This window comes from Triticum aestivum, chromosome 1A (assembly GCF_018294505.1).
Source record: "Triticum aestivum cultivar Chinese Spring chromosome 1A, IWGSC CS RefSeq v2.1, whole genome shotgun sequence".
Taxonomy (NCBI): Eukaryota; Viridiplantae; Streptophyta; class Magnoliopsida; order Poales; family Poaceae; genus Triticum; species Triticum aestivum.
The window spans coordinates 30351483-30377492 of NC_057794.1; the positions used below are offsets into that span (position 1 = coordinate 30351483).

Below are 26010 nucleotides of genomic sequence, written 5' to 3' on the forward strand. Positions count from 1 at the left end.
ACAAAGTACAATCGTCTTTGTAGTGGAGCTGGGAGGGGCAAGCATAAGGGACGAAGACGGGGGTAACATGTCGTTTGCGATCATACCAGCACTAAAGCACCGGATCCCATCAGAACTCCGAAGTTAAGCGTGCTTGGGTGAGAGTAGTACTAGGATGGGTCACCTCCTGGGAAGTCCTGGTGTTGCATTCCCTTTTTAAATTTTTTTTGCGCGGCGTGCAAAAGAAAACTCACGGTCGCGACATATATTTACCACGTTTTATTATTTTGCACGTTTGCGGTAAGTTTTAGCTCGTTGGTCATTATTCACGCGTGTAGCGGCGGGCAAAGCAAAGTACAATCGTCTTTGCAGTGGAGCTGGGAGGGGCAAGCATAAGGGACGAAGACGGGGGTAACATGTCGGATGCGATAATACCAGCACTAAAGCACCGGATCCCATGAGAACTCCGAAGTTAAGCGTGCTTGGGCGAGAGTAGTACTAGGATGGGTGACCTCCTGGGAAGTCCTCGTGTTGCATTCCATTTTTAATTTTTTTCTGCGCGGCGTGCAAAAGATTCCATTTTTAATTTTTTTTGCGCGGCGTGCAAAAGAAAACTCACGACCGCGACATATATTTACCACGTTTTATTATTTTGCACGTTTGTGATAAGTTTTAGCTTGTTGGTCATTATTCACGCGTGGAGCGGCGGGCAAAGCAAAGTACAATCGTCTTTGTAGTGGAGCTGGGAGGGGCAAGCATAAGGGACGAAGACGGGAGGAACATGTCGGATGCAATCATACCAGCACTAAAGCACCGGATCCCATCAGAACTCCGAAGCTAAGCGTGCTTGGGCGAGAGCAGTACTAGGATGGGTGACCTCCTGGGAAGTCCTCGTGTTGCATTCCCTTTTTAATTTTTTTATGCGACATATATTTACCATGTTTTATTATTTTACAGGTTTGCGATAAGTTTTAGCTCGTTGGTTATTATTCACACGTGTAGCGTCGGGCAAAGCAAAGTCCAATCGTCTTTGTAGTGGAGCTGGGAGGGGCAAGCATAACAGACGAAGACGGGGGTAACATGTCCAATGCGATCCTACCAGCACTAAAGCACCGGATCCCATCAGAACTCTGAAGTTAAGCGTGCTTGGGCGAGAGTATTATTAGAATGGGTGACCTCCTAGGAAGTCCTCGTGTTGCATTCCCTTTTTAATTTTTCTTGCGCGACGTGCAAAAGAAAACGCATGGCGGCGACATATATTTACTACGTTTTATTATTTTGCACGTTTGCGGTAAGTTTTAGCTCGTTGGTCATTATTCACGCGTGTAGCGGCGGGCAAAGCAAAGTACAATCGTCTTTGTAGTGGAGCTGTGAGGGGCAAGCATAAGGGACGAAGACTCAGGTAACATATCGGATGCGATCATACCAGCACTAAAGCACCGGATCCTCTCAGAACTCCGAAGTTAAGCGTGCTTGGGCGAGAGTATTACTAGGATGGGTGACCTCCTGGGAAGTCCTTGTGTTGCATTTCTTTTTTAATTTTTTTGTCGCGACGTGCAAAAGAAAACGCACGGGCGCGGCATATATTTACCATGTTTTATTATTTTGCACGTTTACGGTAAGTTTTACCTCATTGGTCATTATTCACGCGTGTAGCGGCGGGCAAAGCAAAGTATAATCGTCTTTGTAGTGGAGCTGGGAGGGGCAAGCACAAAGGACGAAGACGGGGGTAACATGTCAGATGCGATCATACCAGCACTAAAGCATCGGATCCCATCAGAACTCCGAAGTTAAGCGTGCTTGGGCGAGAGTAGTACTAGGATGGGTGACGTCCTGGGAAGTCCTCGTGTTGCATTCCCTTTTTAATTTTTTTGTGCGACGTGCAAAAGAAAACGCACGGGCGCGCATATATTTACCATGTTTAATTATTTTGCACGTTTGCGGTAAGTTTTACCTCATTGGTCATTATTCACGCGTGTAGCGGCGGGCAAAGCAAAGTATAATCGTCTTTGTAGTGGAGCTGGGAGGGGCAAGCACAAAGGACGAAGACGGGGGTAACATGTCAGATGCGATCATACCAGCACTAAAGCATCGGATCCCATCAGAACTCCGAAGTTAAGCGTGCTTGGGCGAGAGTAGTACTAGGATGGGTGACGTCCTGGGAAGTCCTCGTGTTGCATTCCCTTTTTAATTTTTTTGTGCGACGTGCAAAAGAAAACGCACGGGCGCGCATATATTTACCATGTTTAATTATTTTGCACGTTTGCGGTAAGTTTTAGCTTGTTGGTCATTATTCACGCGTGTAGCGGCGGGCAAAGCAAAGTACATTCGTCTTTGTAGTGGAGCTGGGAGGGGCAAGCATAAGGGACGAAGACGGGGGTAACATGTCGGATGCGATCATTCCAGCACTAAAGCATTGGATCCCATCAGAACTCCGAAGTTAAGCGTGCTTGGGCGAGAGTAGTACTAGGATGGGAGATGTCCTCGTGTTGCATTCCCTTTTTAATTTTTTTTGCGCGACATATATTTACCACGTTTTATTATTTTGCACGTTTGCAATAAGTTTTAGCTCGTTGGTCATTATTCACGCGTGTAGCGGCCGGCAAAGCAAAGTACAATCGTTATTGTAGTGGAGCTGGAAGGGTAAGTATAAGGGACGAAGACGGGGGTAACATGTCGGATGCGATCATACCAGCACTAAAGAGCCGGATCCCATCAGAACTTCGAAGTTATGCGTGCTTGGGCGAGAGTAGTACTACGATGGGTGACCTCCTGGGAAGTCCTCGTGTTGTATTCCCTTTTTAATATTTTATTGCGCGACGTGCAAATGAAAACGCATGGGCGCGGCATATATTTACCACGTTTTATCATTTTGCACGTTTGCGGTAAGTTTTAGCTCGTTGGTCATTATTCACGTTTGTAGCGGTGGGCAAAGCAAAGTACAATCGTCTTTGTAGTGAAGCTGGGCGCGGCATATATTTACCACGTTTTATCATTTTGCACGTTTGCGGTAAGTTTTAGCTCATTGGTCATTATTCACGTGTGTAGCGGCAGGCAAAGCAAAGTACAATCGTCTTTGTAGTGAAGCTTTGAGGGGCAAGCATAAGGGACGAAGATGGGGGTAACATGTCGCATGCGATCATACCAGCACTAAAGCACCGGATCCCATCAGAACGCCGAAGTTAAGCATGCTTGGGCGAGAGTAGTACTAGGATGGGTGACCTCCTGGCAAGTCCTCGTGTCGCATTCCCTTTTTAATTTTTTTGCGCGACGTGCAAAAGAAAATGCACGGGCACGACATATATTTACCATGTTTTATTATTTTGCAAGTTTGCGGTAAGTTTTAGCTCGTTGGTCATTATTCACGCTTCTAGCGGCGGGCAAAGCAAAGTACAATTGTCTTTGTAGTGGAGCTGGGAGGGGCAAGCATAAGGGACGAAGACGGGGGTAACATGTTGGATGCGATCATACCAGCACTAAAGCACCGGATCCCATCAGAACTCCGAAGTTAAGCGTGCTTGGGCGAGAGTAGTACTAGGATGGTGACCTCCTGGGAAGTCCTCGTGTTGCATTCCCTTTTTAATTTTTTTTGCGCGACGTGCAAATGAAAACGCACGGGTGCGACATATATTTACCACGTTTTATTATTTTGCACGTTTGCGGTAAGTTTTACCTCGTTGGTCATTATTCACGCGTGTAGCGGCCGGGAAAGCAAAGTACAATCATCTTTGTAGTGGAGCTGGGAGGGGCAAGCATAAGTGACAAGACGGGGGTAACATGTCGGATGTGATCATACCAGTACTAAACCACTGGATCCCATCAGAACTCCGAAGTTAAGCGTGCTTGGGTGAGACTAGTACTAGGATGGGTGACCTCCTGCGAAGTCCTCGTGTTGCATTCCTTTTTTAATATTTTTTTGCGCGATGTGCAAAAGAAAACGCACAGGCGCGACATATATTTACCACGATTTATTATTTTGCACGTTTGCGGTAAGTTTTAGCTTGTTGGTCATTGTTCACGTGTGTAGCGGTGGTCAAAGCAAAGTGCAATCGTCTTTGTAGTGGAGCTGGGAGTGGCAAGCATAAGGAACGAAGACGGGGGTAACATGTCGAATGCGATCATACCAGCACTAAAGCGGCGGATCCCATCAGAACTCCGAAGTTAAGCATGCTTGGGAGAGAGTAGTACTAGGATCGGTGACCTCCTGGGAAGTCCTCGTGTTGCATTTCCTTTTTAAATTTTTTTCGCGACGTGCAAAATAAAACGCACGGGCGCGACATATATTTACCACGTTTTATCATTTTGCACGTTTGCGGTAAGTTTTAGCTTGTTGGTCATTATTCACGCGTCTAGCGGCGGGCAAAGCAAAGTACAATCGTCTTTGTAGTGGAGCTGGGAGGGGCAAGCATAAGGGATGAAGACGGGGGTAACATGTCGGATGCGACCATACCAGGACTAAAGCACCAGATCCCATCAGAACTCCGAAGTTAAGCGTGCTTGGGTGAGAATAGTATTAGGATGGGTGACCTCTTGAGAAGTCCTCGTGTTGCATTCCCTTTTTACTTTTTTTTTGCGCGACGTGCAAAAGAAAACGCATGTTCGCGGCATATATTTACCACGTTTTATAATTTTGCACGTTTGCGGTAAGTTTTAGCTCGTTGGTCATTATTCAAGCGCGTAGCGGCAGGCAAAGCAAAGTACAATCGTCTTTGTAGTGGAGCTGTGAGGGCAAGCATGAGGGACGAAGACGGAGGTAACGTGTCGGATGTGATCATACCAGCGCTAAAGTAGCGGATCCCATCAGAACTCCGAACTTAAGCATGCTTGGGCGAGAGTAGTACTAGGATGGGCGACCTCTTGGGAAGTCCTCGTGTTGCATTCCCTTTTTAATTTTTTTGCGCGTCATGCAAAACAAAACACACATGCGCACATATATTTACCACATTTTATTATTTTGCACGTTTGCGGTAAGTTTTAGCTCGTTGGTCATTATTCACGCGTCTAGCGGCGGGCAAAGCAAAGTAGAATCGTCTTTGTAGTGGAGCTGGAAGGGGCAAGCATAAGGGACGAAGACGGGGGTAACATGTCGGATGCGATCATAGCAGCACTAAAGCACCGGATCCCATCAGAACTCTGAAGTTAAGTGTGCTTGGGCGGGAGTAGTACTAAGATGGGTGACCTCTTGAGAAGTCCTCGTGTCGCATTCCCTTTTTAATTTTTTTTGCACGACGTGCAAAACAAAATGCACGTGCGCGGCATATATTTACCACGTTTTATTATTTTGCACGTTTGCGGTAAGTTTTATCTCATTGGTCATTATTCACGCGTCTAGCGGCGGGCAAAGCAAAGTACAACCGTGTTTGTAGTGGAGCTGGGAGGGGCAAGCATAAGGCACGAAGACGGGGGTAAGATGTCGGATGCGATCATACCAGCACTAAAGCAGCGGATCCCATGAAAACTCCGAAGTTAAGCGTGCTAGGGCGAGAGTAGTACTAGGATGGGTGACCTCCTGGGAAGTCCTTGTGTTGCATTCCCTTTTTAATTTTTTATTCCGCGACGTGCAAAACAAAACGCACGGGCGTGACACGTTTTATTATTTTGCATGTTCGCGCTAAGTTTTAGCTCGTCGGCCATTATTCACGCGTGTAGCGGCGGGCAAAGCAAAGTATAATCGTCTTTGTAGTGGAGGTGGGAGGGGCAAGCATAAGGGACGAAGACGGGGGTAATATGTCGGATGTGATCATACCAGCACTAAAGCACTGGATCCCATCAGAACTCCGAAGTTAAGCGGGCTTGGGCGAGAGTAGTACTAGGATGGGTGTGTTGCATTCCCTTTTTAATTTTTTATTCCGCGACGTGCAAAACAAAACGCACGGGCGCGACACATTTTATTATTTTGCACGTTCGCGCTAAGTTTTAGCTTGTCGGTCATTATTCACGCGTGTAGCGGCGGGCAAAGCAAAGTATAATCGTCTTTGTAGTGGAGGTGGGAGGGGCAACCATAAGGGACGAAGATGGGGGTAATATGTCGGATGTGATCATACCAGCACTAAAGCACCGGATCCCATCAGAACTCCAAAGTTAAGCGGGCTTGGGCGAGAGTAGTACTAGGATGGGTGACCTTCTGGGAAGTCCTCGTGTTGCATTCCCTTTTTACATTTTTTTGCGCGACGTGCAAAACAAAACACACGTGCGTGCATATATTTTCCACGTTTTATTATTTTGCACGTTTGCGGTAAGTTTTAGCTCGTTGGTCATTATTCACGCGTCCAGCGGCGGGCAAAACAAAGTACAATCGTCTTTGTAGTGGAGCTGGGAGGGGCAAGCATAAGGGACGCAGACGGGGGTAACATGTCGGATGCGATCATACCAGCACTAAAGTAGTGAATCCCATCAGAACTCCGAAGTTAAGCGTCCTTGGGCGAGAGTAGTACTAGGATGGGTGACCCCTCCTAGGAAGTCCTCGTGTTGCGTTCCCTTTTTAATTTTTTCTGCGCGACGTGCAAAACAAAACGCACATGCGCGACATATATTTACCATGTTTTATTATTTTCCACGTTTGCGGTAAGTCTTAGCTCGTTGCTCATTATTCACGCGTCTAGCGGCGGCGTTGTGGCGTGGGAAGCGCGTTTAGGAAGGGGTCGGAACCTTGGTAAATAGGCGCTGGTGCGGCTGAGATGGAGGGGTGAAAACTGTGGTAAACTTGTCTTCATGGTTGAGTGGCAGCGGCCAAAGTAAAGTACAATCGTCTTTGTAGTGGAGCTGGGAGGGGCAAGCATAAGGGACGAAGATGGGGATAACATATTGGATGTAATCATTCCAGTAGTAAACCAACGGAGCCCATCAGAACTCCAAAGTTAAGTGTGCTTGGGCGAGAGTAGTACTAGGATGGGTGACCTCCTGGGAAGTCCTTGTGTTGCATTCCCTTTTTAATTTTTTTTGCGCGACGTGCAAAACAAAACGCACGTGCGCGACATATATTTACCACGTTTAATATTTTACATGTTTGCGATAAGTTTTAGCTCGTTGCTCATTATTCACGCGTCTAGCAGCGGCGTTGTAGCACGGGAAGCGCGTTCGAGAAGGGGTCGGAACCTTGGTAAATAGGCGTTGGCGCGTTTGAGATGCAGGGGTGGAAACCGTGGTAAACTTTTCTCCGTGGTTGAGCGGCAGCGGCCAAAGCAAAGTACGATCGTCTTTGTAGTGGAGTTGGGAGGGGCAAGCATAAGGGATGAAGACAGGGGTGACATGTCGGATGCGATCATACCAGCACTAAAGCACCGGATCCCATCAGAACTCTGAAGTTAAGCATGCTTGGGCGAGAGTAGTACTAGGATGGTGACCTCTTGGGAAGTCCTCGTGTTGCATTCCCTTTTTAAATTTTTTTGCGCGACGTGTAAAAGAAAGCACATGCGCGGCATATATTTACCACGTTTTAAGTCCTCATGTTGCATTCCCTTTTTAACTTTTTTGCGCGACATGCAAAAAAAAACTCACGTGCGTGGCATATATTTTCCACGTTTTATAATTTTGCACATTTGCGGTAAGTCTTAGCTCGTTGCTCATTATTCACGGGTCTAGCGGCGGTGTTGTGGCGGAGGAAGCGCGTTCGGAAAGGGGTCGGAACCTTGGTAAATAGGCGCTGGTGCTGTTGAGATGGAGGTGTGGAAACCATGGTAAAGTTGTCTCCGTGCTTGAGCGGCAGCGGCCAAAGTAAAGTACAATCGTCTTTCTAGTGTAGCTGGGAGGGGCAAGCATAAGGGACGAAGACGGGGGTAATATGTCGGAAGCGATCATACCAGCACTAAAGCACCAGATCCCATTAGAACTCCGAAGTTAAGTGTGCTTGGGCGAGAGTAGTACTAGGATGGGTCCTCGTGTTGCATTCCTTTTTTTGTGTGACGTGCAAAACAAAATGCATGTGCGCGGCATATATTTACTACATTTTATTATTTTGCATGTTTGCGGTAAGTTTTAGCTTGTTGCTCATTATTCATCCGTCTAGCGGCGGCGTTGTGACGCGGGAAGTGCGTTCGGAAAGGGGTCGGAACCTTGGTAAATAGGCGCTGGTGTGGTTGAGATGTAGGGGTGGAAACCGTGGTAAACTTGTCTCCGTGGTTGAGCGGCAGCGGCCAAAGCAAAGTACAATTGTCTTTGTAGTGGAGCAGGGAGGGGCAAACATAAGGGATGAAGATGGGGGTAACATGTTGGATGCGATCATACCAGCACTAAAGCACCGGATCCCATCAGAACACCGATGTTAAGCGTGCTTGGGTGAGAGTAGTACTATGATGGGTGACCTCCTGGGAAGTCCTCTTGTTGCATTCCCTTTTTAATTTGTTTTGCGCGACGTGCAAAACAAAACGCACGTGCGCGGCATAGAGTTACCACGTTTTATTATTTTGCACATTTGCGGTAAGTTTTAGCCCGTTGCTCATTATTCACGCGTCTAGTGGCGCCGTTGTGGCGCGGGAAGCGCGTTCGGGAAGGGGTCGGAACCTTGGTAAATAGGCGCTGGTGCGGTTGAGATGGAGGGGTGGAAACCGTGGTAAACTTGTCTCCGTGGTTGAGCGGCAACGGCCAAAGCAAAGTACAATTGTCTTTGTAGTGGAGCTGGGAGGGACATCCATAAGGGGCGAAGACGGGGGAACATGTTGGATGCGATCATACCAGCACTAAAGTACCGGATCCCATCAGAACTCTGAAGTTAAGCGTGCTTGGGTGAGAGTAGTACTAGGATTGGTGACCTCTTGGGAAGTCCTCGTGTTGCATTCCCTTTTTAATTTTTTTGCGTGACATGCAAAACAAAACGCACACGCACGACATATATTTACCATGTTTTATTATTTTGCACGTTTGCGGTATGTTTTAGCTCGTACGTGCGCGGGGGTATATTTACCACATTTTATTATTTTGCACGTTTGCGGTAAGTTTTAGCTCGTTGCTCATTATTCACGCGTCTAGGGGCGGCGTTCTGGCGCGGGAAGCGCGTTCGGGAAGGGGTCAGAACCTTGGTAAATAGGCGCTAGTGCGGTTGAGATGGAGGGATGGAAACCGTGGCAAACTTGTCTCCGTGGTTGAGCGGCAGCGGCCAAAGCAAAGTACACTCGTCTTTGTAGTGGAGCTGGGAGGGGCAAGCATAAGGGACAAAGACGGGGGTAACATGTTGGATGCGATCATACCAGCACTAAAGCATCGGATCCCATCAGAACTCCAAAGTTAAGCGTGCTTGGGCGAGAGTAGTACTAGGATGGGTGACCTCCTGGTAAGTCCTTGTGTTGCATTCCCTTTTTAAATTTTTTGCGCGACGTGCAAAACAAAACGCACGTGTGTGGCATATATTTACCATGTTTAATATTTTGCACGTTTGCGGTAAGTTTTAGCTCGTTGCTCATTATTCACGCGTCTAGCGGCGGCGTTGTGGCACGGGAAGCGTGTTCGAGAAGGGATCGGAACCTTGGTAAATAGGCACTGGTGCAGTTGAGATGGAGGGGTGGAAACTGTGGTAAACTTATCTCCTTGGTTGAGCGGCAGCAGCCAAAGCAAAGTACAATTGTCTTTGTAGTGGAGCTGGGAGGGGCATCCATAAGGAGCGAAGACGGGGGTAACATGTGGGATGCGATCATACCAGCACTAAAGTATCGGATCCCATCAGAACTCTGAAGTTAATCATGCTTGGGCGAGAGTAGTACTAGGATGGGTGACCTCTTGGGAAGTCCTTGTGTTGCATTCCCTTTTTAATTTTTTTTGCGCGACGTGCAAAACAAAACGCACGTGCACGGCATATATTTACCATGTTTTCTTATTTTGCACGTTTGTGGTAAGTTTTAGCTCGTATGTGCGCGTCATATATGTACCACATTTTATTATTTTGCACGTTTGCGGTAAGTTTTAGCTCGTTGCTCATTATTCACGCGTCTAGCAGCGGCGTTGTGGTGTGGGAAGCGCGTTCGAGAAGAGGTCGGAACCTTGGTAAATAGGCGCTGGTGCGGTTGAGATGGAGGGGTGGAAACCGTGGTAAACTTGTCTCCGTGGTTGAGCGGTAGCGGACAAAGCAAAGTACAATCGTCTTTGTAGTGGAGCTGGGAGGGGCAAGCATAAGGGACGAAGACGGGGGTAACATGTCGGATGCGATCAAACCAGCACTAAAGCAGTGGATCCCACCAGAACTCCAAAGTTAAGCGTGCTTGGGCGAGGGTAGTACTAGGATGGGTGACCTCCTGGGAAGTCCTTGTGTTGCATCCCCTTTTTAATTTTTTTTGCGCGTCATCCCCTTTTTAATTTTTTTTGCGCAATGTGCAAAACAAAACGCACGTGCGCGACATATATTTACCACATTTTATTATTTTTCACGTTTGCGGTAAGTTTTAGCTCGTTGCTCATTATTCACGCGTCTAGCGGCGGCGTTGTGGCGCGGGAAGCGCGGTTCGGAAGGGGTCGGAACCATGGTAAATAGGCGCTGGTGTGGTTGAGATGGAGGGGTGGAAACCGTGGTAAATTTGTCTTAGTGGTTGAGCGGCAGCGGCCAAAGCAAAGTACAATCGTCTTTGTAGTGGAGCTGGGAGGGGCAAGCATAAGGGACGAAGACGGGGGTAACATGTCTGATGCGATCATACCAGCACTAAAGCACCGGATCCCATCAGAACTCTGAAGTTAAGCGTGCTTGGGTGAGATTAGTACTAGGATGGGTGACCTCCTGGGAAGTCCTCGTGTTGCATTCCCCTTTTAATTTTTTTTGCGCGACGTGCAAAACAAAACGCACGTGCGCGGTATATAGTTACCACGTTTTATTATGTTGCACGTTTACGGTGAGTTTTAGCTCGTTGCTCATTATTCACGCGTCTAGCGGCGGCGTTGTGGCGCGGGAAGCGTGTTCGGGAAAGGGTCAGAACCTTGGTAAATAGGCGCTGGTGCGGTTGAGATGGAGGGGTGGAAACGATGGTAAACTTGTCTCCGCGGTTGAGCGGCAGCGGCCAAAGCAAAGTACAATCGTCTTTGTAGTGGATCTAGGACAGGCAAGCATAAGGGACGAAGACGGGTGTGGGAGTCCTGGATTAGGGGGTCTCCGGATAGCCGGACTATCTCCATTGGCCGGACTGTTAGACTACGAAGATACAAGATTGAAGACTTCGTCTCGTGTCCGGATGGGACTCTACTTGGCGTGGAAGGCAAGCTAGGAAATACGTATATGGATATCTCCTCCTTTGTAACCGACCTTGTGTAACCCTAACCCTCTCCGGTGTCTATATAAACCGAAGGGTTTTAATCCGTAGAACAACAATCACAACATACAATCATACCATAGGCTAGCTTCTAGGGTTTAGCCTCTCTGATCTCGTGGTAGATCTACTCTTGTAACACCCATATCATCAATATTAATCAAGCAGGATGTAGGGTTTTACCTCCATCAAGAGGGCCCGAACCTAGGTAAAACTTCGTGTCCCCTGCCTCATGTTACCATCCGGCCTAGACGCACAGTTCGGGACCCCCTACCCGAGAGCCGCCAGTTTTGACACCGACATTGGTGCTTTCATTGAGAGTTCCTCTGTGTCGTCGCCGTTAGGCTTGATGGCTCCTACTATCATCGATAGCGATGTGGTCCAGGGCGAGACTTTTCTCCCCGGACAGATCTTCGTATTCGGCGGCTTTGCACTGCGGGCTAATTCGCTTGGCCATCTGGAGCAGACAGAAATCTACGCACCTGGCAAGCAGGTCAGATTTGGAAGTTTGAACTACACGGCCAGCATCCGCGGAGACTTGATCTTTGACGGATTCGAGCCACAGACGGGCGCGCTGCACTGTCGCGATGGGTATGACCTAGCTCTGCCGCCGAACAGTACCCTAGAAGCCGCGCCCGCATCAGCTCCGACCCTTAGTTCGGGGCCAACTGCGCCAATCGAGGACGGGTGGTTAGACACCGCCTCAGGGGTTGCAGTTTCAACGACGATCGAGCTGAACACTAGCATAATCCTCTGCGTAGCCCATGACTCCAAGGTGCCGGACTCTTTTTCTGACTCCAAACCGCCCGCGCCCCTGCCAATCGAATCTGATTGGGCGCCGATCATGGAATTCATTGCCGCGGATATCTTTCAGCACTCACCCTTCGACGACATTCTGAATTCACTAAGGTCTCTCTCTTTGTCAGGAGAGCCCTGGCCGGATTATGGCCAACATGATTGGGATTCGGACGACGAAGAAATTCGACGCCCACCCACCACCCACTTAATAGCCACTGTCGATAACTCAACCGACATGCTCGATTTCGGCTCCGAAGACATCGACGGTATGGACGACGATGCGGGAGCCGAAGAGGAACCACCGCCCACAAGGCGCTGGATGTCCACTTCATCATATGACGTATGCATGGTGGACACACCAAACGAAGACGATGACGAGGAACGGAAGGACGCACCGAAGGCTTGTTCTCTCGAGAAGCAGTCAAAGCGGCGGCGCAAGCGCCACCCCAAATCCCGCCTCGGCAGAAATAACGATCACACAGACCTAGCGTTGGAGCAGGGCGAACCACTGCCGGACCACGGCAATCCGGGGAATCAAACCGAACAAACCAATTCTGTAAAAGATAATAGTCCGGACGACATAACACCGGACAGGCACCCGGAGCAGCAGAATGCCCGTCAAAGGCTTGTGGCCACCACGAGGAGTCTGAAAAAGCAGCAGCAAAGGCTCAAGGCTGCGCAAGACACACTCCAAATCAGATGGAGTAATGTACTCAATACAACAGCGAGGTACGGCGACAATCGGCCCACCAAGAGCTACCCAAAGCAGAAGTTGCTACCTAAATTCGATGAGGAGGCCTCAGACCCCCCACAACCAAATATCAACGCAGCCACCTGGCCGGATAGATGACCTCACGGCCAGCATCAAGCGACAAACAAACCAATACGCGATCCACGCGAGGGCTCGCACCAAAAGGACGGCGCAACCAGATCCATCTATGGACCACGTAAGCGCGCCCCTGCATACAATGCAACACAACAAACATCCGAACAACGCGGTACACCCAGATACAGGGGTGCCGCACACCCCCTATGTTTCACCGATGAGGTGCTGGACCATGAATTTCCAGAGGGATTAAAACCCGTAAACATAGAGGCATACGACGGAACAACAGACCCTGGGGTCTGGATTGAGGATTATATCCTCCATATACATATGGCTCGAGGAGATGATCTCCACGCCATCAAGTATTTGCCCTTCAAGCTCAAAGGGCCAGCTTGTCATTGGCTTAAAGGCCTCCCCGAAAACTCCATTGGAAGCTGGGAAGAGCTCGAAGACACTTTTCGGGCAAATTTTCAAGTGACTTATGTCCGACCTCCGGACGCGGATGATTTGAGTCATATAACTCAACAACCCGGAGAGTCAGCCCGAAAAATTTGGAACAGGTTTCTCACTAAAAAGAACCAAATCGTCGACTGTCCAGACGCCGAAGCCTTGGCAGCTTTTAAGCATAGCGTCCGTGACGAATAGCTCGCCAGACACCTCGGCCAAGAAAAGCCGAGAACGATGGCAGCATTAACAAGCCTCATGACCCACTTTTGCGCGGGTGAGGACAGCTGGCTAGCCAGATGCAGCACCAGCGACCCCAGTACATCTGAAGCTAGAGATGGAAATGGGAAATCACGGCACAATAGCAGTAACAAATGCCAGAACAAAGAAGACAACACGAAGAGCATGGCAGTAAACGCCAGATTCAAAAGCTCTCGGCCAGGTCAGCAAAAGCTGCCCTCTAAAGGCGCCAGAGATGAACTATCCAGCCTAAACACAATTCTGGACCAAATATGTCAGATCCATAGCACCCCTGGTAAACCTGCTAATCATACCCACGAAGAATGTTGGGTCTTCAAGTAGTCCGGTAAGCTCAACGCCGCATACAAGGGGGAGGATACACCAAGCGAAGACGAGGATGAGACTCTCAAGAAAGACACTGGGGAACAAAAGAAATTTCCACCAGAAGTCAAAACAGTAAACGTGTTACACGTGATCAAGGGAAGAAACAAAACGGCACTCCCAGAACAATATGCCCAAGGGCCTATCACCGCGGAGTCCTGCCACTGGTCGTCTCAACCGATTACTTTCGACCATCATGATTACTCAGCAAGTATCCGGCGTGCAGGATGGGCTGCCCTGGTATTAGACCCAATAATTGACGGATATCACTTCACACGAGTCCTGATGGATGGTGGCAGCAGTCTAAACCTGATATATCAGGATACAATCCGCGAAATGGGGATAGACCCAACAAAAATTTGCCATAGCAATACTACCTTTAAAGGAGTAACGTCAGAGTAACATCGGGCGCAGGGGCTCATTGTATGGGCTCCCTGCTACTACAAGTTATATTTGGCTCCCCCGATAACTTCCGTAGCAAACATTTAACCTTCCACATCGCTCCGTTCCAAAGCGGCTATCAAGCACTACTCGGACACGAAGCTTTCGCTCGCTTTAATGCAATACTGCACTACGCTTCCCTCACACTCAAGATTCCCGGACCACATGGCATCATTACAGTAAATGGAAGTATTAAGCGATCTTTGCGCGCCGAAGAGAGTGCGGCTGCCTTGGCAGCCGCACACCAAAAAAGGCCTCACCAACTAAAGAATTTAACAGGTCGTCAAGACCTCGGACACGGTTAGACAAGTCCAGTACAGGTATATGTAATTCATACCGGATCAATGGTCACACCCCTATACAAGGGGCTCAACGCGCGCACACAAGCGGCAATTTTTACTCATCCTGAATTATACTTGGTTCCTTTAAAAACTATCCTTTTGCACAACAACTTTTTCATCTAAGTTCCTCTCTTTTACAGATGATCATCGTGCTACACCCGCCCAGGATATGGCACAACGGAGACACAGGCGCAGACGTGCAGTAGGGACCCGTCCCAAGGATTCTTTTTAGATTAAGACCCTGCGTAAACCTTTTTTACTGTCTCTTGTTGATATATATCCACTGAATTCTCAGCGCAGTTGAGAAGGATGGTGGCGTCTTGGCATGTGGCCACGTCAGAATAATGCACGTACCTGGACACAAGGGGCTTCTTACGAAGGGCACTATTTAGGCCCGGTTTATACCATAAAGACCGAATACCTTAGGGAGTGTTCGGCGTCGCGAGTTTGGCCTTATATGCATCAGCTCCGAATCATTGTCTTTGGTCAAATGTTGGGTTTGCTCGGCTCCTATGTTTTGGTGCCTTACGTTCCGCTTTACCGGCTAAGGTAGCACCAGGAGAACTACTGCGATTGTGCCCTGGTTCATCCGGACGAGCACCTCAGTAGAGAAAGCCGAAAACTGACTGTCATGATATAGCGTGAGACTGGTCAACCACTCGGTGACCTATCAGAATGTTAGAATTCCTCCGCCTTAACGAAGGGCCATTTTCCGGCCAGGCATATACGCACCCCGCGATCGGGAGAGTGCGGAGCCACCAGGGGCTATCTAGTAGCCCCACTGTCAAACTCCTATGGCTAAGTGAAAGTGTTAAAGCATTATAGTCCGTTGCCTCGCTCGCTACGCTATCACCTCCTTCATAGGACCAAGACGTTGGGTTAAGTGTGAACACACGTTTTTTGCGAGCACCCCCGCATTTTATGCGTGGGGGTTGAAGCCGACGGCTGCAATCTTTCAGGTTATACACAGGTATACATAAACGGCCGCACAGGAGGCATCATACTACTTTCAGGCAAAAGTATAAAAATAACCTTATAAAAAATTCATAAAAGCATTGTGCTTACAATGCAAATACATATCACTCAAACCTAATATTTTTCGAGCAGTGGGCCTCTATCAAACGAGCACCCTCAAGAACCTCCTCGAAATAGTGCTCGGCAGCCACCCGGCCTATAGCTGAACCCTGCGCCGTAACAGTGGTAGCGTCCATCTCCGCCCAGTATGCTTTAACACGGGCAAGGGCCATTCGCGAGCCTTCTATGCACGCCGACCTCTTCATCGCATTTATGCGCGGCACCGCATCAAGGAACTGCTGCACTAAGCTGACATAGCTGTTCGGTTTTGGCCTTTCTGACCATAGCTGATCCACAACAGACCTCATAGCGAGTCCGAACAACCTATTCAGTTCGGCCCATTCGGCTAGCTGGTCAGTCAATGAAAGCGGACGCTCTGGAACGTGGAATTACGTCTAGAATAGCTTGTCCACTTCACGATCTGTCTGACCTTGGAAGTACTTGGCAGCATCGGCAGCGCTCGCCGCCAAATCCATATACGCATCTGCCGAACTCCACAGCCGATCCAGAGGGGCATACCATGGGTCTCCGAACTTCATGCGTAACATGAAGGATTTCCCAGCCGCAATATCACCGGCTTCCCGCAGCTCCTCCTTCTTCGCTCTCATAGCAGAACGGGTGTCTTTGTCCGCCGCCGCGGCCTTCTCAAGGTCCGCGGCCTTCGCTCAGTTTTCTTTCTCAAGGACCCGGCAATGGTCGGTAGTGTCTTTTCATTCTACGGCCATCTTGGCCATCTTCTCCTGGCTCTCGTAATGTGCGGCCTTCTCGGCTTTCAACTCTTTGGCCGCCTTCAAAGCAGCCGCATTACTAATCCTCGCTTGTTCCTTGGCTCGGGCAAGTTCCGCCCGCAAGGCTTCCATGGTGGCAGCTCCATCTGCAGTCACAACATATTACAGATACTGGCATTACGCTGCTCTTACTATGTGGCGTTCACCGGATAATAACACTTACCCTGTGCCTCGTCAAGCCTCTTGTTAACAAGCTCGATGTCGGCGTCTGCTGCATCCAGTTGTCGTTTTAATTTGGCAAACTCACTAGTCCGGCTAGCCACCGGAGCTTCCACCACCTGCACATAGGGGCAGTCTGGCTATTGCCTGGGAATATGATCCTTTGTTCGCCGCCGTTCTCACGACAACCAAAGTCTCAGGGGCTACTATCTACACAGGGCACACTTAATATGTGCAGTACTATCACATATTATCTCACGTACCTCAAAGCCCGTCAGTAGACTTGTAAAGGCTTCATGTAATCCGCTTTCGGTGGACGACATCCTCTCCATCACCGTACCCATCAGCATACGGTGTTCTTCTGAGATGGCCACTCGCCCCACCAACTCCCTCAGAACGTCTGACCGCACACCAGACGGTGCCGGACTCTTTTGTATGCTCTCTTCGGGAGCCGGACACTGTGGACTTCGGGGGCCTACGGGATTATGTTCTGGCCCCACTGGATCCGGAGAGGCCCTCCGTGACGACACTTCGGGGTCGCCCGCTTCTGGAGCGAAGGAGTCCGGGGGGGTGCGTTTTGCTCTCCATCATCTCTGGAAGAAGATCCCCCGAAGACGAGCTCATTTGAGAGGGGCTAAGGCCCGAACTGCAAGATACATGCGGTGGTTATTTTCTCAGAGAAAAAAGATAGCATACCTTTACTATTAAAATATTTTGGATCACTTACGACTTGTTGGAGGGCTGATCCCCCCGCGGACTTTGTGCGGCAAAAGCACCCCCCGAGGCAAGACCCTCTTTGGGAGACTTCTTCTCCTATTTGGAGGCTTCGGCTTCCGGATCCTCGGAAGCAGTCCTTTTTATCCCCCGGTCGTCCTCCTTCGTGGAGACGCTCGTTCCCTCGGTTGGAACATGCAGCGATGGGGGCCCACGTCCGCCCGTATTATCCCCCCCCCGGTATCTTCCTTCAAGGGCTCCGGGCAAGGTGCGACCTCGAGCATCTTTTCCAATACCGGATTTTCCAAACCCTTAGGGAGGGGGCCAAACACCGAATCATCTTCGCCTTTGTTAGCCAGTCCTGGTCAAAAAGCGAACTCTCAGAAATAACTTCGAATAAAAGACAGTGTGTTCGGCTAGAGGATTTCTTACTTGTTCGGCGGCGCGGTTACTGCTCAGGCCCACGTCCTTGGTAATATCTGGACATTCTACTTGAGGTCCGAAGAATGACTTGTACATCTCCTCGTGCGTCAGGCCGAGGACACTTTGAATGGCACGTGGTCCCTCTGGGTTGAACTCCCATAAGCGAAGGGGCCGGCGTTTGCAAGGCTGGACTTGACGAACCAGCATAACTTGTATTACCGCAACCAAACTAAAATCTCCCTCGAAGAGATCTTGGATGCGGCTTTGCAGTATAGGCACGTCCTTGGCTGGAACCCAGCTCAGACCCCTGCTAATCCATGACATCAGTTGTCGTGGGGGGCCCGAGCGGAAAGCGGGGGCAGCCGCCCACTTGGCACTTCTGGGAGTCGTAACGTAAAACCACTCCCGTTGCCATAATTCGGACACCTCTGGAAAGGAACCTTTCGGCCACGGAGCTCCTGCCATCTTGCATATTGATGCACCTCCGCACGCTGCATGTTAACCCTCGATCATCTTCGGCTTTACTTCAAAAGTCTTGAGCCACAGGCCGAAGTGAGGGGTAATGCGGAGGAAGGCCTCACACACAACAATAAATGTCGTGATGTGGAGAAAGGAGTCCGAAGCTAGATCATGGAAATCTAGCCCGTAATAAAATATCAAGCCCCTGACGAAAGGATCCAGAGTGAGGCCTAGACCTCGGAGGAAGTGTGAGACGAACACAATGTTCTCGTTGGGTTCGGGAGTAGGGACGATCTGCCCTCGAGCAGGCAGCCGATGTGAAACCTCGGCGGTCAGGTATCTGGCGTCCCTCAACTTCTTAATGTCCTCTTCCGTAACGGAGGAGGGCGTCCATCAGACTTGAAGGCTGGATCCGGACATGGTTGAAGATCCGGAGCACCTAACCTGGGCTTTGGGTGTTAGAACTCGAGGAGGGGGAAGGGTTCGATTGAGCACGAGAGGGAAAAAGCGAAAACCTTGTCCCCTTATAAAGAGGGTGAATATCAAGCGTCCTCTCCATAGCCGTTTGGGACTTGCCTATAATCTAGGAGTCCTAGACACGGTTGGGTTACCCACGACCGCATTAATGAGAATCCCGTAATTAGGGGAACACACTCCGCTTCGGCGAGACGTGTCAAGAAACCGCCTCGCGTTATGTGTGAAGCTGGTTAAGAGAAACGGTTCGAATAATCACCGGGCCATGACATGACGTCATGCCGCCAGAACAAGCCAACAAATTAGATCCGCGAAAATGTTATTCTCTCTGTGGTGGAATGTGGAATTTATTTTGCATGGTCGGACACTATCCTCGTATTCAAATTCTTCTGTCATATATTCGGAGAAGGAACCCGCCTTGCAATGCCGAAGACAATATTGCGTGCCGGGCTCGTCGTCATTGAAGCCTGGTTCAGGGTCTACTGTGGGAGTCCTGGATTAGGGGGTCTCCGGACAGCCGGACTATCTCCATTGGCCGGACTGTTAGACTACGAAGATACAAGATTGAAGACTTCGTCTCGTGTCCGGATGAGACTCTACTTGGCGTGGAAGGCAAGCTAGGCAATACGTATATGGATATCTCCTCCTTTGTAACCGACCTTGTGTAACCCTAACCCTCTCTGGTGTCTATATAAACCGAAGGGTTTTAATCCGTAGAACAACAATCACAACATACAATCATACCATAGGCTAGCTTCTAGGGTTTAGCCTCTCTGATCTCATGGTAGATCTACTCTTGTAACACTCATATCATGAATATTAATCAAGCAGGACGTAGGGTTTTACCTCCATCAAGAGGGGCCGAACCTGGGTAAAACTTCGTGTCCCCTGCCTCCTGTTACCATCCGGCCTAGACGCACAGTTCGGGACCCCCTACCCGAGATCCGCCGGTTTTGACACCTACAACAGGGGTAACATGTTGGATGCGATCATGCCAGCACTAAAGCACTGGATCCCATCAGAACTCCGAAGTTAAGCGTCCTTGGGTGAGAGTAGTACTAGGATGGGTGACCCCCCCTACGAAGTCCTCGTGTTGCATTCCCTTTTAATTTTTTCTGTGTGACGTGCAAAACAAAATGCAGGTGCGCGGCATATATTTACCACGTTTTATTATTTTGCACGTTTGCAGTAAGTTTTAGCTCGTTGCTCATTATTCACGCGTCTAGCGACGGCGTTGTGGCGTGGGAAGCGCGTTCAGGAAGAGGTCGGAACCTTGGTAAATAAGCGCTGGTGCGGTTGAGATGGAGGGGTGGAACCCGTGGTAAACTTGTCTCCATGGTTGAGCGGCAGCGGCCAAAGCAAAGTACAATCGTCTTTGTAGTGGAGCTGGGAGGGGCAAGCATAAGGGACGAAGACGGGGGTAACATGTTGGATGCGATCATACCGGTACTAAAGCACTAGATCCCATCAGAACTCCAAAGTTAAGCGTGCTTGGGCGAGAGTAGTACTAGGATGGGTGACCTCCTGGGAAGTCCTCGTGTTGCATCCCCTTTTTAATTTTTTTGCGCGACGTGCAAAACAAAACGCACGTGTGTGGCACATAATTACCACGTTTTATTATTTTGCATGTTTGCGGTAAGTTTTAGCTCGTTGCTCATTATTCACGCATCTAGCGGCGGCGTTGCGGCGCGGGAAGCGCGTTCGGAAAGGGGTCGGAACCATGGTAAATAGGCGCTGGTGTGGTTGAGATGGAGCGGTGGAAACCGTGGTAAACTTGTCTCCGTGGTTGAGCGATGTCACAGCCCTAGAATTTGATTGCAAATAGTTGCACAAGCATCCATGCATCATGTCTAAATTTCTTTGAAAGTTGAAACGGGGATTGTTGAAACCCTAGCACCAGATCAAGTCGAATAGGTTCAACCTAAAATAATCTTCAATGAATCCAAAATGCCTTTGAAAATGCTCGTTATTTTTGTTAAAGGTGAAAACCTCTGCCAAAAATGGTGCAAATATTTTTAAGCCATTCTGGATATTTGACTTAATTCATAAGTGGTTGAATTTGGGCATTTAATTGCTATAAATATTATTAAATGCTCCAGCAATTCTGGAAATAGATAAGGGCCTCTGAGAAAATTCAGTTATTGCCCATAATTAATTTCAGGATTTATAGAAATGATCTGGTGTTTTTACTAAATCAAAAACAAATTGCAAAAGTAGAAAACAGAAACAAATGGAAAGGCAGAAGACTTACCTGGGTCAACTTACCTGGCACGCAACAGGCCGAGTACTGTAGCTGGCGGCCCAGCCCACCACCGCTACCCCCTGTCGTCGTCCTCCTTGGACAGAAGGACAGGGGCGCGTGCTCGCCGTCTGCTGGCCACGCGCAGGCCACCTCCACCCTGCCTGCTTCACTCCCTCGACGCCCTGAACACGCCACGCACTCCCCTCAACCCCTTGCATCTCTCCCCTCTCTCCCAAGACTCCCTCTCCCTCCTCTGCTCGCTTCCGCAGCGACACCGACTGCTGCCGTCGACGCCGCTCGCCACCACCGGCCACCCCATGCCTTGTCGTCGCCCTAAGAAGCTCCGCCTCGTCCCCCTCTTCATCCTCACCGAGCCACATGGCGCCAGAAGCCCCTGGACATTGCCTGCACCGCCGTTCCCCTCATCGGTCGTCGTGGACCCTCGCCATCGATTCAGGAGCTACAGGGCATCCCCGACCTCGCCCTCGCGCTCGTTAGCCACGCTGTGAGCCTCCGCACCTAACCTCTCTCTCCCCGATGTCAATTTCTTTCTCTAACCGCGGGCTCCGTCGAGCCCGAGAGTTCCTCGCCGCCTGCCACGAGGTCGCCGTGGCTACAGCTCACGGACGCCACGTCTGAGCGTACCACCATGTTCTGCGCATCCCCAGGAGACGAACGCGACCACCCAACCGCCCTTCCATGCGCCGTAGGCCTTTTCCCCGTCGAGGCGAAGCTAGCACCGCCGCCCCGAGCTCGTTTCCGGCGACCCCGCACCTAGTTACCTACTTCCCTGGATGCGGGCGGGCACGAGCTGCGCTCCAGTGGCCTCGACCACCACTCTCCTGCCCTTTCGAGGGGTCATCGCCGCGTTTCCAGGTCGCCGGCGTTGAGCTCCGGTGATGCTGACATCGATCTAGCTTAATTAGGCCTAACCACTAATTAGCACTAACCTAATTGACCCTATGGGTCAATGACATGTGGGTCTCGGCCCCTGATTAACTTATTAGTTTACGTTTAATTAAACTGGTTTAGTCACTGTGAGACCGACATGCAGGACCCACGCGTCAGGTTTGACCTGACCGGGTCTGTTGACCTGCTGACATCATGCTGACACAGTAAAGAATTTTCTGGATTTAAACTTATTCAGAAAATTCTAGAAATTGTTACAAACTTGAAAAAATCATAGAAATTAAATCGTAACTCCAAATGAAATAATTTATATATGAAAAATTGTTAGACAAATCCAATCTATCCATCTGTACCATTTTCATGCATGCTAGAATAACTTATGGCTGCTGTTTAGGACAAATCATATAAATGGCATTTGAATTCTCACATATGGAGTTTGAATTTGAACCTTGGGTTCAAACCAACTTCATTTAAATCATAGCTAGACGCATTAGCTCAAATCACAGCATATTGCCATGTCATGATCATGCATCATATTGTGGCATTGCATTGATTGTGTTCTTTCTCAGTTGCCAGTGTTTGTCCCCTCTCGATAGACGTGGTTTCGACGATGTGATCGATGACACCAATGAAGAACTGTACTATCTTCAGAAGTGCTAGGCAAGCAAAAACCCCTTGTTCATTCCGATACAATCCCACTCTCTCGCTCCTGCTCTCTTTTACTGCATTAGGACAACAACGTCTCAACTGTTACATGCTGCGGTAGCTGAACCCCTTTCCTCTGCATGACCTGTCATTGCCACAGTAAATAGATGAAACCCACTAGCATGAGTAGGAGTTGTTTGAGCCCTGATGTTCCTACTCATTCATGCTTGTTTGTCATGCCTGCTACTGCTTAGAGTTGAGTCAGGTCTGATTCATCGGGGATGAATTGGAATGGTGATGAACATGTCCTACTGTGTGAGAGCTAAGTGTGTGAACACGATTTCGTAAAGATAGTGGTGAGAGGCCATGTAGGAGTACATGGTGGGTTGTCTCATTGCAGCCGTACTCGGGAACTGAGTTCTGTGTTTGTGATCCATGAACAATTACTACCACGCATTGGAATGCTTAAGTGCCCCTCTCGACTTATTAATCTACCTGATCTCTGTCCAGGAGTTGCAACTAGTTTCTGGTGTTTGTAGGTAGTGTTAGTAGTCTACCAAGTGGCACCCGGTACAGGTGGGCTTGGGACAGACTAGGCACAATGGCACGGTGTACCAAGTGGCACCCGGATGGTGGGCTTGGGAACCCTGCTCACATCGTTTGGGGCCGTGAGCGACACCCCGGCCGAATCTCCTTCCGGATGGAACCCGAATAGGCGATAAACCTAGACGAGAGACTTGTGTGATTAGTCAGGTTGTGGCCGACTCCCTCACCAGGCTTTCGCTTGAAGGTTGTCGAGATACACGACGTGTACATGGTGGTAAGTGGTGAGAGCGTGTGTGAAGAAGTACACCCGTGCAGGGTTATCATTATCTATTCGAATAGCCGGATTCCTCGGATATGGAAACTTGGACCCCTTGCATAGTTCATAGACAAGTGAAAGTGGATACTCTAAAATGCACAAGATAAGCGTGAGTGCTATGGATGGCGTTCTCGTAGGGAGACGGGAGCGGATCCATAGTGGTGTATTGATATGGTGAATATGTGGACTCGTGTGCGCCATCGCAAAAGAGTTACTTGCAGTCGTAGTTCAGGATAGCCACCAAGTCAAAGCTGGCTTGCTGCAGTTAAATCCCACCATCCCTTTGTTGATAATGATACATATGTAGTTAGTTCTGATGTAAGTCTTGCTGAGTACATTTGTACTCACGTTTGCTTAATTTCTGTTTTGCAGAGAGAGACTTCAATCTCGCCAGTAGTTTCGTGTGTACTTCGACGTTTAGCTTGTTACCTCAGCTACGATCTTGTACCCTTGGGAGGCTCTTGTAGATAGTCGGGCTTCTCAGCCTTTTTCATTTATAGTTGTCTGTACTCAGACATGTTTATGCTTCCGCTTGTTGCTTGTATGCTCTGTATGTTGGGTCATCAGACCTATGCATGTAATACCTGGCTCCTCGGAGCCTAATGAATAAATACTCTGAGTCGTAGAGTCTTGTTGTGATGCCATGTTGTATTTGCACACATCGAGCATATTGTGTGTATGATTGAAATGCTTGGTATGTGTGGGATCCGACAACCTAGTTGTTTATCCTTGGTAGCCTCTCTTATGGGGAAATGTAGTCTTGTGCTTCCATGATCATAGTAGTCCGCTACAGCCCGGTTCACCGGAGTCCTGCTAGCCCAGCACTACTGCTCCGAAATACTTTGACTGGCTGACATGTGATTCACTTCATTCCTGTGTCTGTCCCTTCGGGGAAATGTCACGCTGTGACATTCGGAGTCCTGTTAGCCCAGTTGCTACAGCCCGGATTCACACGCTGCTGACCGACATACTCGATGTTGATTCATGTATGCATGTCCCCGTAAGTTAGTGCCACTTTGGGTTCACGACTAGTCATGTCGGCCCGAGTTCTCTGTCATATGGATGCTAGCGACACTATCATATACGTGAGCCAAAAGGCGCAAACGGTACCGGGCCATGGTAAGGCGACACCCGTGGGGATACCGTGCGTGAGGCCGCAAAGTGATATGAGGTGTTATAGGCTAGATCGGTGTGACTTAGAATTGGGGTCCTGACAGCTTTGGTATCAGAGCCTGACTGCATGTAGGATTACCAAGCCAAGCTGGTCGAAGTCCTGTCTAGAAATGCTTTAGTTATATAAGGGAATTGATTGTGGATGGGGACGTAAGGCTCTTTTTACTCCTTATCCTCATGACCTTTTGATCTGAGTCATCTTATCTTTTCTATGGGGTTAAGAACTAGGCTTCTCTTCTATCTCTCAGGATGACGTGTTACTAAACCGTAGTTGCCTAGGATTGTTGGGTTCAAGCCTCAGTTCAGTTCCTACTACTTCCATATGTTCATAGCTGGCCTCAGAACCTTGATATTGTGATGTTGAGTGGTTATGCCACCATTTTGCAGGATGTCTCAAATCATTTTGAGCCTTTACAACCGTTATGTTGTCCGAGTCATCCCACGTTTCTACATAGTCTGATGCATTTGCAAATCCATTCTTTCCATTCCCGCTGCCCCTTTGGGCCAGATTAACCACACTAACTGGTGTGTTGAGGTACCACTGCCTCAGTATTTATGTTGGAGCTATTATTATGACCCTAGTTGTCTTAGAGAACCTCTCAGTAATCTAGCAATGCTTTGGATCCCAGTGTGATGATTCTGGCCATCCTTCTCAAAAGCATCCCGTGATGCCATTTAGTTAGTAGGTATTCTATTCCTGGGTACTTGATCCAAGATTCACTCTACTTACCTCGTGTTGATAGTGTTGCTCGTACCTTTAGGTTATTAGTAACCTTTGCGATAGTCCTCGAGGTCCGTGGTATTTCCTTCCTCCAAATACCATGAACTGCTTATGGCAGAAGTTATTTGAACCAAAGGATCACAATTAGAGTACTCTTGAGAAGTTCTCCATTCATAATTGTGACTCTGCCAGTCCTACCTCTCTGCATGGGTTATTCGGAAGAAACATGTTGAACTTGGTTCGACATACTAATCTATGCATCCACAACTCAGAAAGTTATATGTTCCTTGAGTTGATCCTCCTGGTTGTATTCCGACCCTAGTCTATCAATTGATAGTCAGGAATAGTTGTGCATTCATGTTCATGGATGCCTATTATTCTTGTGGTCCGTTAAGCCATTCTACTTCAGAATGACTGGGAGAAACAAACTCCAGTACCTCATCCATTTCTAGGATTGGGTCAAAGTAGTTGTATCCCCCAGATCAAAATGCCAATTCAACTTTTGTTCTGTTCTATTCTGAAGTATTACCATCTTATGCCAAGATTGTCATGAGAATTGCACCACCTCTTATGAATTCTTGACGTAGTGATACTTCCCGTCATCATTATTCATTCCTCGGTGTCGTGTTGTCACAATCGGAATGCCGACTAATGAATCGTGATGTGTGAAATCTATACTCCTAGCAACCGTGTTGCCT

At 48.9% G+C, this 26010-nt stretch overlaps 28 non-coding genes and 3 pseudogenes across 28 annotated transcripts; all 31 read left to right on the forward strand.

The window, feature by feature from the left end:
- Positions 1-72: 72 nt before the first annotated feature.
- Positions 73-191, forward strand: LOC123073320 (5S ribosomal RNA). The gene has a single exon (XR_006435660.1). It is a non-coding gene; the product is annotated as a 5S ribosomal RNA (ribosomal RNA).
- A 209-nt stretch (positions 192-400) lies between these two features.
- Positions 401-519, forward strand: LOC123071524 (5S ribosomal RNA). Its single transcript, XR_006434382.1, has one exon. It is a non-coding gene; the product is annotated as a 5S ribosomal RNA (ribosomal RNA).
- Positions 520-765: 246 nt separating this feature from the next.
- Positions 766-884, forward strand: LOC123071930 (5S ribosomal RNA). Its single transcript, XR_006434661.1, has one exon. It is a non-coding gene; the product is annotated as a 5S ribosomal RNA (ribosomal RNA).
- Positions 885-1064: 180 nt separating this feature from the next.
- On the forward strand, positions 1065-1183 carry LOC123071566 (5S ribosomal RNA). Its single transcript, XR_006434431.1, has one exon. It is a non-coding gene; the product is annotated as a 5S ribosomal RNA (ribosomal RNA).
- Positions 1184-1391: 208 nt separating this feature from the next.
- On the forward strand, positions 1392-1510 carry LOC123074035 (5S ribosomal RNA). Its single transcript, XR_006435832.1, has one exon. It is a non-coding gene; the product is annotated as a 5S ribosomal RNA (ribosomal RNA).
- A 208-nt stretch (positions 1511-1718) lies between these two features.
- Positions 1719-1837, forward strand: LOC123072496 (5S ribosomal RNA). The gene has a single exon (XR_006435197.1). It is a non-coding gene; the product is annotated as a 5S ribosomal RNA (ribosomal RNA).
- Positions 1838-2043: 206 nt separating this feature from the next.
- LOC123072558 (5S ribosomal RNA) lies at positions 2044-2162 on the forward strand. Its single transcript, XR_006435220.1, has one exon. It is a non-coding gene; the product is annotated as a 5S ribosomal RNA (ribosomal RNA).
- Positions 2163-2368: 206 nt separating this feature from the next.
- Positions 2369-2477, forward strand: LOC123071719 (uncharacterized; annotated as a pseudogene).
- Positions 2478-2657: 180 nt separating this feature from the next.
- On the forward strand, positions 2658-2776 carry LOC123071536 (5S ribosomal RNA). The gene has a single exon (XR_006434386.1). It is a non-coding gene; the product is annotated as a 5S ribosomal RNA (ribosomal RNA).
- A 334-nt stretch (positions 2777-3110) lies between these two features.
- Positions 3111-3229, forward strand: LOC123074005 (5S ribosomal RNA). Its single transcript, XR_006435824.1, has one exon. It is a non-coding gene; the product is annotated as a 5S ribosomal RNA (ribosomal RNA).
- A 207-nt stretch (positions 3230-3436) lies between these two features.
- Positions 3437-3554, forward strand: LOC123071791 (5S ribosomal RNA). Its single transcript, XR_006434528.1, has one exon. It is a non-coding gene; the product is annotated as a 5S ribosomal RNA (ribosomal RNA).
- A 207-nt stretch (positions 3555-3761) lies between these two features.
- Positions 3762-3880, forward strand: LOC123073997 (5S ribosomal RNA). Its single transcript, XR_006435821.1, has one exon. It is a non-coding gene; the product is annotated as a 5S ribosomal RNA (ribosomal RNA).
- Positions 3881-4089: 209 nt separating this feature from the next.
- On the forward strand, positions 4090-4208 carry LOC123071607 (5S ribosomal RNA). The gene has a single exon (XR_006434461.1). It is a non-coding gene; the product is annotated as a 5S ribosomal RNA (ribosomal RNA).
- A 207-nt stretch (positions 4209-4415) lies between these two features.
- Positions 4416-4534, forward strand: LOC123073754 (5S ribosomal RNA). The gene has a single exon (XR_006435735.1). It is a non-coding gene; the product is annotated as a 5S ribosomal RNA (ribosomal RNA).
- Positions 4535-4742: 208 nt separating this feature from the next.
- LOC123071549 (5S ribosomal RNA) lies at positions 4743-4861 on the forward strand. The gene has a single exon (XR_006434399.1). It is a non-coding gene; the product is annotated as a 5S ribosomal RNA (ribosomal RNA).
- A 206-nt stretch (positions 4862-5067) lies between these two features.
- On the forward strand, positions 5068-5186 carry LOC123072610 (5S ribosomal RNA). The gene has a single exon (XR_006435278.1). It is a non-coding gene; the product is annotated as a 5S ribosomal RNA (ribosomal RNA).
- A 208-nt stretch (positions 5187-5394) lies between these two features.
- LOC123073549 (5S ribosomal RNA) lies at positions 5395-5513 on the forward strand. Its single transcript, XR_006435685.1, has one exon. It is a non-coding gene; the product is annotated as a 5S ribosomal RNA (ribosomal RNA).
- Positions 5514-5711: 198 nt separating this feature from the next.
- Positions 5712-5811, forward strand: LOC123071778 (uncharacterized; annotated as a pseudogene).
- A 198-nt stretch (positions 5812-6009) lies between these two features.
- LOC123072255 (5S ribosomal RNA) lies at positions 6010-6128 on the forward strand. Its single transcript, XR_006434968.1, has one exon. It is a non-coding gene; the product is annotated as a 5S ribosomal RNA (ribosomal RNA).
- A 207-nt stretch (positions 6129-6335) lies between these two features.
- LOC123071689 (5S ribosomal RNA) lies at positions 6336-6456 on the forward strand. Its single transcript, XR_006434499.1, has one exon. It is a non-coding gene; the product is annotated as a 5S ribosomal RNA (ribosomal RNA).
- A 329-nt stretch (positions 6457-6785) lies between these two features.
- Positions 6786-6904, forward strand: LOC123071675 (5S ribosomal RNA). Its single transcript, XR_006434495.1, has one exon. It is a non-coding gene; the product is annotated as a 5S ribosomal RNA (ribosomal RNA).
- Positions 6905-7232: 328 nt separating this feature from the next.
- On the forward strand, positions 7233-7350 carry LOC123073442 (5S ribosomal RNA). The gene has a single exon (XR_006435671.1). It is a non-coding gene; the product is annotated as a 5S ribosomal RNA (ribosomal RNA).
- A 414-nt stretch (positions 7351-7764) lies between these two features.
- LOC123071739 (uncharacterized) lies at positions 7765-7868 on the forward strand (annotated as a pseudogene).
- Positions 7869-8188: 320 nt separating this feature from the next.
- Positions 8189-8307, forward strand: LOC123073587 (5S ribosomal RNA). Its single transcript, XR_006435697.1, has one exon. It is a non-coding gene; the product is annotated as a 5S ribosomal RNA (ribosomal RNA).
- Positions 8308-8635: 328 nt separating this feature from the next.
- Positions 8636-8754, forward strand: LOC123073923 (5S ribosomal RNA). Its single transcript, XR_006435797.1, has one exon. It is a non-coding gene; the product is annotated as a 5S ribosomal RNA (ribosomal RNA).
- Positions 8755-9147: 393 nt separating this feature from the next.
- On the forward strand, positions 9148-9266 carry LOC123072877 (5S ribosomal RNA). The gene has a single exon (XR_006435461.1). It is a non-coding gene; the product is annotated as a 5S ribosomal RNA (ribosomal RNA).
- A 327-nt stretch (positions 9267-9593) lies between these two features.
- On the forward strand, positions 9594-9712 carry LOC123071513 (5S ribosomal RNA). The gene has a single exon (XR_006434380.1). It is a non-coding gene; the product is annotated as a 5S ribosomal RNA (ribosomal RNA).
- Positions 9713-10105: 393 nt separating this feature from the next.
- LOC123072722 (5S ribosomal RNA) lies at positions 10106-10224 on the forward strand. The gene has a single exon (XR_006435350.1). It is a non-coding gene; the product is annotated as a 5S ribosomal RNA (ribosomal RNA).
- A 357-nt stretch (positions 10225-10581) lies between these two features.
- On the forward strand, positions 10582-10700 carry LOC123072014 (5S ribosomal RNA). Its single transcript, XR_006434784.1, has one exon. It is a non-coding gene; the product is annotated as a 5S ribosomal RNA (ribosomal RNA).
- A 9041-nt stretch (positions 10701-19741) lies between these two features.
- On the forward strand, positions 19742-19862 carry LOC123071624 (5S ribosomal RNA). The gene has a single exon (XR_006434470.1). It is a non-coding gene; the product is annotated as a 5S ribosomal RNA (ribosomal RNA).
- A 328-nt stretch (positions 19863-20190) lies between these two features.
- LOC123071649 (5S ribosomal RNA) lies at positions 20191-20309 on the forward strand. The gene has a single exon (XR_006434481.1). It is a non-coding gene; the product is annotated as a 5S ribosomal RNA (ribosomal RNA).
- The last annotated feature ends 5701 nt before the right edge of the window (positions 20310-26010 follow it).